Genomic DNA, 12,961 nt, shown 5'->3' on the forward strand with positions numbered 1-12,961 from the left:
AAAGATGACATCATGTGCTCAGTAGATGTTCAGACTTTATTTACTAACGTTCACTTCATGAAACAGTTGACTATATGTGCAGTTTAGTGGAATTTAACCAGATATCAATCTCTATACCAATTGACATTCTCAAATAGTCTGTGTATTTACCTTTTGTATACAATCAGGTGTCTCTTTGGACTCTTTTCTGGCAGAGACTGAAAATGTTAAACAAATATTTTAGAACAAAGTAGTGAGTCATCAATTGAAACACGTCTATTTCTCTCCAAGAAACGGAAGGACAAATCTTGCCGCCTTGGTCTTTCTTGGACAGGTAGGGATATGAGATGGGAGCAGACATCATCAATTGCCTGCTCCCAAGCCCTTGCCAGTTCTTTCTGTTTCTCAATTTCTTTTGAGACCTCCTATAAAAAGAAATTGATGAAGTACAATCAAAATTAACTTTTAATGTATTTAAAATCTCACTTAAAGAGGTTGTTCTGATTTCTTACTGTTATGTACGATACTTACAGTCTTCGCTCTTCTGATGGCTTTCTGGTACTTCTCATATTTCTCCTTTAGTACCTTGTAGTTAATTTCCTCATCTCTGTCTACATCTCCTGGCAAAAAAATAACAAAAGAACTAGAACTTCTACAGTCAAACTTAAGATTAAATAAATCACTTTTCTTTTTTGAATGAAAACAATTAAAATGTTGTTAAAGTAAAATGATCTCACTTTCTGGATTGTCTTTCATTTTCTTCTGCAGTTCCTTATTTTCCCTCATAAGTTGAGCCATTTTGCTGGCTAAATGGGTTTTTTTTTAATTTATTTATTTGTCAAGCAAGTATTAGATAACAGGTATAAGTATAAGCATGGTTATGAATAGATGAAATGGATAAGGATAAAAAAGAAACAATAGGACAGGGACGGTAGGCATGTTGGTGCACTTATGCATGCCCCCTACAGACCTCTTAGGAAAGGGGTGAGGTCAATAGTAGACAGTCTAAAGTTAAAGTTTTTGGGGTTTGCGGAAGAAACCACAGAGTCAGGTAGAGTATTCCAGACATTGACTACTCTGTTGCTAAAGTCATATTTCCTGCAATCAAGTTTGGTGCTTGAGTTTGTATCTATTGTGTGCTCTTGTACTGTTGTGGTTGAAGCTGAAGTATTCATTGACAGGTAGGACATTGCAGTAGATAAGTTTATGTACTATACTTAGATCAAACTGAAGGCGACATAGTTCTAGGTTGTCTAGGTCTAAAATTTTAAGTCTGGTGGCATAAGATATTCTGCTACGAGTAGAGGAATGGAGAACTCTTCTCGTGAAATATTTCTGGACTTGCTCAACTGTATTAATATCCGTTATGTAATGCGGATTCCAGACTGATGAGCTGTATTAAAGTATTGGTCTAGCAAATGTTTTGTATACTCTAGTTAGTAGTGTAATATTACCGGAAAAAAAGCTATGCAGGATTAGGTTAACAACTCTTAATGCCTTTTTAGCTATGTAGTTACACTGGGCTCAAGCACTTAGATTATTAGAGAAGAGTACTCCAAAGTCCTTGACATAGTTGGGGTCATCAACAAGGTCTTGATTATTCAGCTTGTATTTTATTTTCTGATTTTTTTTGCTGATATGTATGACAGAAGATTTGTTTGTTGAGATTTGAAGTTGCCATTTGTTTGACTATTCTGACACATAGTTGAGGTCATTTTGAAGGGTAGCAGTATTGTCAGTGGTGTTGAATAGCTTTACATTATCAGCGAACAGAATACAGTTGCTTTTAATATGATCACAGAGGTCGTTTATGTAAAGTATAAAGAGAGTTGGTCCTAGAACGCTGCCTTGGGGGACACCACTGTTGACAGGTACAGAATTTGATAGGACGCTGCCATTTACCATTTGTTATCTGTTTGACAGGAATGCTTCTATCCAGTTATGCAGGTGTCCAGAGATACCGTAAGATTTTAGTTTTAGGAGTAGTTTGTCATGTACCACTGAATCAAAGGCTTTACAGAAGTCTATGTAAATAGTGTCAATTGCTTTGCCCTGATCAAGTTGTGTAGTCCATATGTTTTTGCAGTGTAGGAATTGTAGATTACAGGATAATTTTTTTCTGAAACCAAATTGTTTGTTAGAGCATAGGTTGTTTGTCTCTAAGTGGAGGATAATGGATTGGTTAATAATTGATTCCATGACTTTACAGGTGACACAACATAAAGAGATTGGTCTGTAATTTTCAATTAGGCTGGGGTCTCCCTTTTTGAAGATGGGGATAACCATGGCTAGTGACCATGGTTTTAGCAAGGAGCTGGTCCTGAAAGATTTTTCAAAGATTCTCCTCTTCCAACTAAGATGCAGAAATTATAAGAAGCAAACATCAGTCATATAATATAAATTTGTGGATAAAAAGAGGGGCTTAAAACAGCATGGTAGGGAAATGAATGACTTACAGCTCTTTATGGTAAGATCTTTTTCGGACAGCTTCCTTTCTTGAAGCAACGTTCGTTCTTCTATCCGCTTCTTTTCTGTATTTTTATGGAAAAACACACTATTAATCAATATTCACAAAAGACATTACATATTAACCCACCAAGAACACTGGAATTTAAGACTGGCCATTGAATAGGAAGAGTCAGGTATGATGCAGAGCAGGGGCGGGATGCAAATACTTTTACTACCGATTCTGTGGGTGTGGCTAGGTGGGAGTGGCTAGGTGAGTGTGGCTATGTGAATGGGTAGGTGTGGCTTTTTTGGTGCAGCACTCCTCTGCTCTCTGTTTTTTGGCCTCCTGGGCCTCAGGGAACCTCCGGGGGGGGGGCATTTTTGCTTCTAGGAGGCTATCCTGAAGTACGCATACACCCCCCCGTGTGCCCTCTTTGTCTCCTGGGCCTCAGGGAAGCCTCCTGGGCAAAGCAGTAAGACAGCGAGGGGGATCCTGGTACAGCTGATGTCGGAACAGCTGATCGTTGGGAGGAAAAAAAAGAAAAGTAATACCGGTTCAGCTGAACCAGTAGTTGGTTTTTTACTACTCGTTCGGCCGAACGATAGCATTTTTTACTACTGGTTCACACGAACCAGGCTGAACCAGTAGAATCCCACCACTGATGCACAGGGAGGATTGCCTTTGTAGCCCCCTGCTACAGGTTCTCACACAAACAAATAGTTGGTTACTTACTTTGGTCTCTTTGATGTTGTCTGTATTTCTGCAGATAAATCTGCCAAAGAAGACATTTTCAACACTTGAGGACAAACCTACTGAAGGAGGCAAATTTACTAAGTATTATAAATCATAGTGTGGGGTCCCCAAGCCTGCTGGCAAAACCAGGTCTTCAGTGCCTTTCAAAAGAGTATTAGTGAGGGGGCCATTCTAATCTCTGGGGGAATGATGTTCCAGAGAGACGGAGCCATCACAGAGGAGGCCCTTCTTCTGGGTCCCACCAGGTGTATCTCCCTCAGGGGTGGGACCCGCAACATTCCTTGCCTCCTCACTCTAATGGATCGGGTGGATGTGACTAGCAAGAGATGTTTCCTTAGATAACTCAGACCCAAGCCATGAAGGGCTTTAAAGGTGACAACCAGCACCTTGAATTGCACCCAGAAGCGAATCAGCAACCAATGCAGCTCCTGCAGGAGAGGTGACACATGTGCCCACCACGTGTCACCTCTGCATAAAACCATGCAGGCCACTGCATTTTGTACCAGGTTGAATCACACCATTGACTAAAGCCCCTAGAAATGTAAAAGACCCAAGAAAGGTGCACTTCCCCAACCAGGTCCTCAGCCTGTCATCCACCAGGGGCAACCAGTGCTCCTTCTGCCCAAGTCTTGAGCCCCACCACTTTTTCAACCATTTCCCTAAAGAAATTGCCAAAGAAGCAGATAGAATTTTGGATCCTGAACTAATCCTAGAGTTATACATACAAGTAAATATATAAATAAAAGAAAGGATCTCTTACCTCAAAGAGGAGTTTCCCTGCATAAGAGAGGAATGTCTCCATCCCTAATGTCCTAAGCTAAACTACACTAATCCTGAATGAAGTATATTAAATATAATCAATAAATTTAATAATTAAGTATAAGTAAATATAAATAACTATAATAAGCAAATATAATAAATAAGTAAATAAATAAATGTTGTGTGTAAAGTAATCTAAGTAAACAAGTATATTAAATAAGATAAATAAGCAAATAAGCAAGCAAATAAACACTGAAAAGTTTTTAAAAAGCCATATGTGATCTAAGTTATCAGTAGTCAATGTGCACACAGAGTAAAACGTGTCAGTGAGCAAGTTTCACTAGCCCACCCAAAGATTTTATTTACTTCTCCTTTGTGAGCTCATCTACCTCTCAGCATCATTATGAAGCATGACCCCGTAAAGGAAAAGCGAAGCAAACTGATGGGCTGAATGAAGACTACTCAAGAGTTTTATTTGTTTTTCAATATTTCAATATCAGTTAAATGTCAGTATAAAATCCTGTTGATGTGTTTGGTGGAATCAGAGGATTAGCCAACCAGAAAAATGCCATAGAAAAATTAGTGCCACTGAAGAAACTGGGGAGATCTCTGGAGAAATATGCACAATTTAGAAAGAAAAATGGTACAGAGGAGAGAATTGGAAAGATTTCTGTAAACTACAGTAAGGCTCTTCCTCTACCATACTGTACTTGCCTTTTACTCCTGGAAAAAAAAACCTCCGAGACAAACACAGTATTCAAACTGAATTCAGCGGCAGCCCTTTATTTTCTGCCTAAGCTGTTGATATATAAACTGCAATAGGTTGCACGGCCATTATTATTGTGATACTGTGCACTTTTCTTCCTTTTGTCTGTCCACAGCAGAACCTTTTTGATGATCAGAATAAATGACAGAAAATCTATTGTGTTTAGGGAGCATCTGTGTATTGAGCATTAAACAGAAAGCATTCATAGGATAAGCTATGTCGCAATGATGCTATTGTTGAATTCATAAAACACACTGAATTTTAATTGCAGGTGGTGCAATTAAACCTAAACCAGCAGCCCCCAAGCTTTTGGGTGCCATGGACCAGTTCTGTGGAGAGAGTTTTTTCCACGGACCAGAGGAGGTGGGGTTTTGTGTACTGCCTGTTGTTTTTTTTTTATTATTTTATGCAAATAATTCTTGTGGTGAGATAATGATGAACTTGCATCACCCAATGTTTTATCACCTGCTCTAGAAGTTCAAACCTTACTTCTTCCTGGGGCCACCTTTTTATTTCTCGCCTGGGCAAAGCATTCTCCTTTGGGTGTTTCTGATACAGTATTATCCTTATGAGCATTTTGTGACTTGGTCAAAACTAAGATATTTAGAATAAAATTTGCCTTAAGATTGTGTCTTATATTTATCGGATGATGATGATGATGATGATGATGATGATGATGATGGTTGTTGTAACTGTTTTTAATACCTCCTGTTGCATGGGGTAATTTTTAAGTTTTATTCATATGCTATTAATACTTTGCAAGATTGATTCCAGCAATTGTGATTTATTTAACAGATTGCACTAAAATGTGAATTGTATTGGGGGTGCCAGTTTGTTTCCAGGTCCAATTCAATGTGTTGGTTATCACCTTTAAAATCCTCCATGGAATGGGTTCAGTTTACATAGGGAAGCATCTTGTCCCAACCCGTCCCATCCAGTTAGGCAGAGAGGGTATATTATGGACGCTGTCAGTTAAATAATTCCTACTGGTAGGATCTAAGAAGAGAGCATTCTCTGTCATTGGAACATCTTGCCCCCAGAGGTAAAGTTGGCCTCCATTCTCTCAGCTTTCCAAAGAGCATGAAAACCTGGCTCTGCCAATTCATGTGAGGATGAAAGAGCAGCGTGCCACTTTGGGAGTGGCCAAGGTGAGCCTGAAAGCACTCCCTCCGCCCCATTCTGTTTCAACTCTTATTTTTTATATTGTATGATTTTATCTGTAAACTGCCCAGAGTCAGTTAGGTGGCCGATGTCTAATTTTGATTAATAAATTAATAAATAAAAAATAAAAATTATCATATTATCATACCTTTGTGAATTTGTGCATAGCATCCCTTTCCAGTTCGCCCAACAGATATAAAAGGCATGCTAAATTTTTGTTATATTGTTAAAATGGCAAAAAGTTTAGTTTTAAAATAATGGACAGATGGGCAGAGTTACACATACATGATGAAACAAATCATCATTTAATATTGGGGGAGGGAAAGACTATAGAAATGTCACTCAAAGATATTAGCAATTAAAAAAAAATCTGTAGCAGCCTAGCTATTTAAATTATATCTTCATTATTTTAGGCAGAAAGACATTTGAGCTCTATAAACAATGTTTAGGTATATATTCGCAAGAAGCTGCAATGAGATTCTTACATTAATAATGTTTGTTGTTTTAGAAGCTCCTTTGACAATAAGGGTAGGAATAGCAAGAAATAGATTTTTGACAACATCTTAATTTAAAAAGTCTGTAAGCCTCTACTGATTCAAAAGCTGAGGAAAAATTTCCATAATTGCAGTTGTACATAGAAACTTGCATATACACTTGGCAACTCTTTCATTAACAGCCCACTCACACGGGCTCTATTTACATTACTCTTTTTCTCTCGCAGAGAACTGAGCTAAAAAGGGAGTGATGAGAAATATTTTTGCTACCAAAGCTGATTATCTCAGCAGATAATATTGCCAAACTGCCATCATTAGCAGAAGAAAAACACCATGTATTGGTTTTTATATGGATTCCAGGAGTGAATGTGCTCCCAAGTTTACTAAAAAAAAATTTCTCATCAAGAGGGGGTCCTGTGAACATTCTTTTGGCAAAACCCCACCAATCCTACAGAGATTCAAATGTATGAGAAGACTTGCTATATTATCCCACAATGGACTCTGCCCAGTTATCTCAAATCCACTAGAGTCTTAGAGTTGAAATTTACTGTGAACAAATCAGTCTAATAAATGACAAATGTTACTGTACCCAAAATAATGCTGGCCCAGTTACATATATGCATGATCATCATGTGGAGAAAAAGGCAGTGTTTTGATATGGGTAGGTAGGTAGGTAGGTAGGTAGGAAGGAAGGAAGGAAGGAAGGAAGGAAGGAAGGAAGGAAGGAAGGAAGGAAGGAAGGCTGCTCTTTTGTTAATGACAACGGTAAGGACTGTTAATAGCTTGGATCAGTCTCCTTGAATTACAGCATTATTTCCATACAATTCAATATTCAGAGTTTGACTGGGAAATTACAGACATTAATGTTTGGGAAAAAGCTATTTTTTAATCTGTTATATGAAATCTTATATCAGCAAGTATTAGAATATCAGGTACCATTGCAATATATAATGCCATTATAATAGTATAGTCCTATTACAATATCGCAATATTGCATACCAGACAGACATTTTATCTCATAAAGCAAATTGAAATACATCATAATCAAAAATTCTTGTTAATACGAACCTACAATAGTTTGCAGGATTCATGCCCTCCAAACTGGATAAGACCATTCTGAAATCTGTTTCTAGTAAAATCAAATGTGTCTTATTGCATGGAAAGGTCCTTTTCTCAAAAAATATGGAAATACATTTCATTGCAGTATATTGTTGGCTGACCTTTACATATTTCTTCTATTCTTTGCTCCAAAAGGCATTACACACATGTAACTTCCAATATGGGAACAATTTGAGTTCTAATTAGGCAAATCTCAGATGGTTCCACCACTGATTTGTTCATTCTTTCAATATTATTCTATGGGACACACCAAAAATATTAGGTTAGGTTCAAGAAAGGGACAATTAGAAACACTTTAATCTTTTTACAAAGGGTATGTAAACACATCAACACTTCATAATGGTGTTCATGTTCTTGACATGCTATGCATATGAATCATACTTTTGCTCCACTATTAAATATAGCAGAAGCATCTTGTCAGGAAATCAACATTGCAACAGTCTGCTTGTAACACTTCAAGATCTTGCCTTGCCAGACCTCACCAAAATCTATGAAATCTAACATGCTCTTCTCAAAAACAATTAGGACAAGTTAGTTTTGTAAAATGATCAAGGATGATTTTTGCAACCTTATAAATGATGGAAGATGCTTTATGCAGAACCAGTTAACACAGGATCTCTAGCAAATATTTTTCTCACCACAAGCTACCTGGATCCTTTTAGATAGTGACAGCCAGAACTAAACATGGGTATGTTGATGGATATCATTTAAAATTATGACCCCTATTTCCCCCAAAGATTCTACAGTAGTTCCTATCAAGCAGCCCATCAACAGTAGCCTATTGTAGTATCATGAGGTTACTATTATGTATGTACATGAAACTTTGATTCTTTTATTTTTTGCAAGATAGTGTTCAAGTCAAGAAACTGACAATTGAAATCTTATGAATATTTTTGAAAGTCTGATATATTCTGCAATGGTTGATCAAATCACAATCTCAAGTTGATTTCTAAATATATAATTTGGGTATTTTCATAAAAAGGACAAGTGACAGAAAAATTAATAATTGAGAAGATCTAGTATAAAAGAGAGGCTTTTAGGAGCCTCAGGTATACAATATGTTACTTGGCTGGTTCATTAGTACATGGCATACCACTTACTGAACACTAGCATCAAAACCTGGTTTTTCTGATTGAGTTTTTTTATTTTGACCTCGAGTATCATGGGTTATATGCAGATGCTAGACTTGTAAATAGCTAGTCACTGCTGTGAGAGGGAAAGCCATATATATTTATTATTATATTATACAGTATATTACATATTTTATACTATACTATACTTTTCCAATAGTTATACTTTATGGAATTTATAATAGGTAAATAAATTCTTCAGAAAGATTTTCCAAATCAGCATCCATACTGTAAACTTTACTCGTGTTACAATTATATACGTGTCTAATCATAGCCAAGTCCCATGGAGTTCAATTAAGATTGAAATCTCCCATATAATCAATTTTATGTAGAACTATTATTTGCTTACCTTACATTTAGAAAGGATGCATTGTGTAAATTTATGTTGAAATCAAGTAATTCTGAAAAAAGCCATTCTATAAAAGTAATATACCTATGCCCCAGCAGGTTGCTTAAAGAAAATAAGCCACTTCTGCTACAAATAGATTCTTTCATCAACACATGAATTCAGCTCTTTAAAAATTTGCTTAGTTCTACAGCTGTGATACTCTCTTTACAGTGAACAAAATGTTTAAATCCTTTAAGCTGAGCCAGTTTGTAATGCTGAGAATATAAAAATATTGAGAGCATGTTTCTCTACCAACCATGTATAAAACTGTTCTGCCTGAAACTGATTTTTGAGCCACATATTTATTTTCTTCTATTTGCACTACTGAATGTTAATGTGGATTTACTGTCATGTACAATTATTCTCATAGAGATCTGACTGTGCCATAGGTTCTTGGGTAAAAAGATCTAAACATATATGAAACGCTCACCAGAGTGGCTGACCAGCCTCTGAACCAGGTTTGTGGCTTTTCACATTCTCCCTTTCATATGGCTATGCTCTCCTCCTGGAAGTTACAGATAGAATGCTAGTAAAATGATAAGACCTATTGGTAAGGAGGCAATGAATGTAGCTCCCTCTTTTGGGTGGGGGGCGGGGAACTGTCAAAAATTATCAGTCTTGTTGGCAGCCCGGTATAACCTTAAGAGCCACCCTCTCCAAGGGAATTAGAAAAACAACAGGATCTTGCCGAGCTGCGCTGGACTCATTTCTAAGAATCCAGTTTTGACATAGTCTCTCACATACATTTTATCACATTTAATGCAGCCTTTCAAGTAGTGAACTGGATGACCCATGGGTTGTTTCAGGGAAGTGGTTAGAAAGCAACAGGATTCTGTTGAGGTAAATGCATCCTTTCTTTCTTGTTCAAATCTTTTTATGGATATTTGCAGGTTGCTTTCTTGTTCAACTTGTTATACATTTTGCTGAAATACTACATGAATTTAGGGTCAGAGGACTGAACTGACAATTAATGATGCCTTTCATGATATATCTCACGAACACAATTGGTGATTACTTTTCATGAGGCTGATAACCCTAATGCTGAAGGGTGCATTAGCTCTTTTTTTAAAAAATATTCTTTTTATTGGCTTCAGGTAGATTGCAAATGGATTGCAACTTTTGGTGTGGGGAGGGGAAGCACATACACTGAGACCCTTTTTTTCCTAATATTATTGTTCCTTCAATGAATTCCTTTTTAAAGATAATACCTTTTCTTTAAAAAGAAAAAAGACCAAGTTGGAAACCCCTATATTGCTAAGAAACTAGAGGGGAAAACAAAGAGGGGTATGAAGCAAACCCAAAACTCCCTACTAACTTCCACTGTTCCTAGTAGGCAGCAGATTATTAGATACTGAAGAGTCACTGGTGTTATCATACTTCCAACAGGGCAACTTTAAGCTTTACTTTGCTAGCTTCTCTTCAATCCCCCAGACCTTGACTCAGAAGTTCTATGGTATCTCTTGGCCCATATGGAAAAGAAAAAAAGAGGCTGGTCTTATTTTCCTATCAAGGACTCTGTGGTTCATCTCCTGATTATTGTTACAAAAACATTAAAGTTGTCTTCTGTGGACTTCATAGGTAAAGCCATCTATTTTGTATTGCTTTACCAGAGAAGTAGTTTGCTGTTGCTTTCTTCTGATTTTTTTTCTTTTAATTTCCTAATCTAACCAAGAACCTTAGATTTCTGATTTTGTCCAAGTGCTGCCAGTTAGTTTGGCATTTGTTTGGAAGCAATTGAAAAACAAGGGTGACAAGGTTGAAAATTGTGGGATTCCCTCAATACTTCTGCCCCTGGGGACAAAATGGAATCTTTCAAGGTCACCTAAAACCTGCTATCTAGGAAGGATGAAACCGGCTGTCAACGTTTCTCCGATACTCATTTGCTCCACCTCTCTAAGGTTACAACAATCAGAGGTCCAGTATTCCAACAAAATTGTCAAGAAAATATTTCCTCTAGCCATCAACAAGCATTGACTGATTAACAGAGCCAAATGCCAAGCTGCAGAATATGGACGGGAAATTTTTTTTTTCATCCATCAGGTCTGCATTTCCCTAGCCTCAGTGTGTTGGGAACTGCATGATAGAAGAATGAACTATAACTGAGTAATATGTGTTTGGCATGTACCCAGTCATAATTCAAAACACACATGCTCCAATAAAAAGAACATATGCAATGACTTTTATATACTATTGTACACACTTTTATTTGTACATGATATTTTCCTATTATACAATCTTATTTGACTTATATCCCATTGTTATTTATGTGCACCTCATCATTTTTAGATGATTTCCTTTGTAGCATACATATTTCGCAAGCTCAGACCTGCAATGCAACATGTGAACAGGTCTATAATATGATGGATAACTTTAACTGTTTTGATTAGCTAGTATATTAATTCAGAAAGTGAGAAATAGATCAATGATCTAAAAATTACACAGCAAATGAAAATGATATGCCCGATCAGTTAGTACATTCTAAAACCAAACAGAGAAGCATGCTTCTTTAATCTCTTTCTAGCACCATTTTGTATGTTTGCTGGGGTGGGGTGGGGGGTGGGGTGGATTGCTCTTGCTAAAAGTTTAAAGTGGTCTTTTGCCAGAGGTTGAGTAAAATGAGGATGAGACTGCCAAAACTTGCTGGAAAGGATTTAAATATTTGGTGTAATCCAGGAATCTTTGGGGATATTAGTTTAATTCAAAGAATAACCGAAAGGTTTATTAAAGGCTACCCAAACTTCTGTCTGGGTTGTCCACTGATAGTCTCTTCAGAGGCTTTCAACAGACATGGAGAAAGTTGCTCACATTAAAATGAATAGATTTGGCAAACCTGGGGAAAACAGGCTACTTAGGATTATGAACAAGAATAAGAACTGCTAAAGATTTTTTTTAAGTGCTACAAAAAAATTGGAAAAGTCAATAATTGAGACTAACATATCATTTGTTACAGAATCCGTTTATTGGCTTTGAAGAAAGCTTCCATAATAATTTAAAAGCTATGAAGAGTTTCAAAAAAAATGATAGGAAATAGAAACAGTTTAAAGAAAATGGAATAGAAAACAGGACACAATAGTTAAAATCAGCCATTTTACACTATTACAAATAGTTATTATCATTCGAGATGCCTCTTCCTTCCAACTACCTGTCTTAATACATATGGTAGAACAGGCATGCTTCAGTCGCACCTTGTGGACCGCTTCTCTGCACCCACCCTTTGGAATATCTCTCCCATGATTAGACCCTTCCAGATCCCCTCATCAGGCTTTTGCAAGGGCTTAAAAGACGTGCTACTTCACTGAGCATGGGGAAATGGAGGCATGGCTGAATCCATGCAATGACAGTGTTGATCTGATATTGGTTAGTTTGTTCTTATCCTGGTTGTAGATCCTATGTGTATTGTTTAATTAATTTAGCCACTCAAATGTAATGAACCCGAGTTGGACAGTTAAACTTTAGGCATCCAACTTTAGGTTGGACACCTAAATAGACAACATAAATAAATAATCATAAGTGTTTATGACAAATCATGATTAGATAGATATTCAACCACTGTAAAATTTTAATCGCTCTGATAACAATGAATATTAGTCAGTGTAGAAGAAAACCAAAATATTGGAAGCCAAGAAGATCAAATTAAAGTTTTAGAAAGGGCTGTAGAAAAACTTGAGGGGAAAAAATAGTTGAGATGTGTATTGAAAGCAATTTTACCTAAAAGAATTTAGGGTTATAAGAATCCAGTATTGTTAAGAATATCCAAACTAATTCTGCAGCTGTTTAAAATCATGATCAAAATTACATTACTAAGAGAAATGGTAACTAAACTAGTTTGAGATAAAGATTTGAGTTACCATTTGGAATTATTTGTTGTTATAGTCTTATAAACAAAAATAGCTTCATTTATAATGAAGATGCATTTCAGCAATAATTCAGATTCAAATAATTTTATTTAAAACTATTAAAGTG

The 12,961-nt window shown here is 36.6% G+C and overlaps 1 long non-coding RNA gene across 1 annotated transcript; it reads right to left on the bottom strand.

Annotated features, from left to right (window-relative positions):
- Nucleotides 1-328: 328 nt before the first annotated feature.
- On the bottom strand, nucleotides 329-9,491 carry LOC148127837 (uncharacterized). The gene is made up of 5 exons (XR_015740321.1): nucleotides 9,429-9,491; nucleotides 3,157-3,200; nucleotides 2,436-2,505; nucleotides 511-599; nucleotides 329-404 (listed from the first exon to the last, which is right to left on the bottom strand). It is a non-coding gene; the product is annotated as an uncharacterized LOC148127837 (long non-coding RNA).
- Between the last annotated feature and the right edge of the window lie 3,470 nt (nucleotides 9,492-12,961).

Source organism: Pseudonaja textilis, chromosome 1, assembly GCF_049901715.1.
Source record: "Pseudonaja textilis isolate UNSWEBS1 chromosome 1, rPseTex1.2, whole genome shotgun sequence".
In the NCBI taxonomy this organism is placed as follows: domain Eukaryota; kingdom Metazoa; phylum Chordata; class Lepidosauria; order Squamata; family Elapidae; genus Pseudonaja; species Pseudonaja textilis.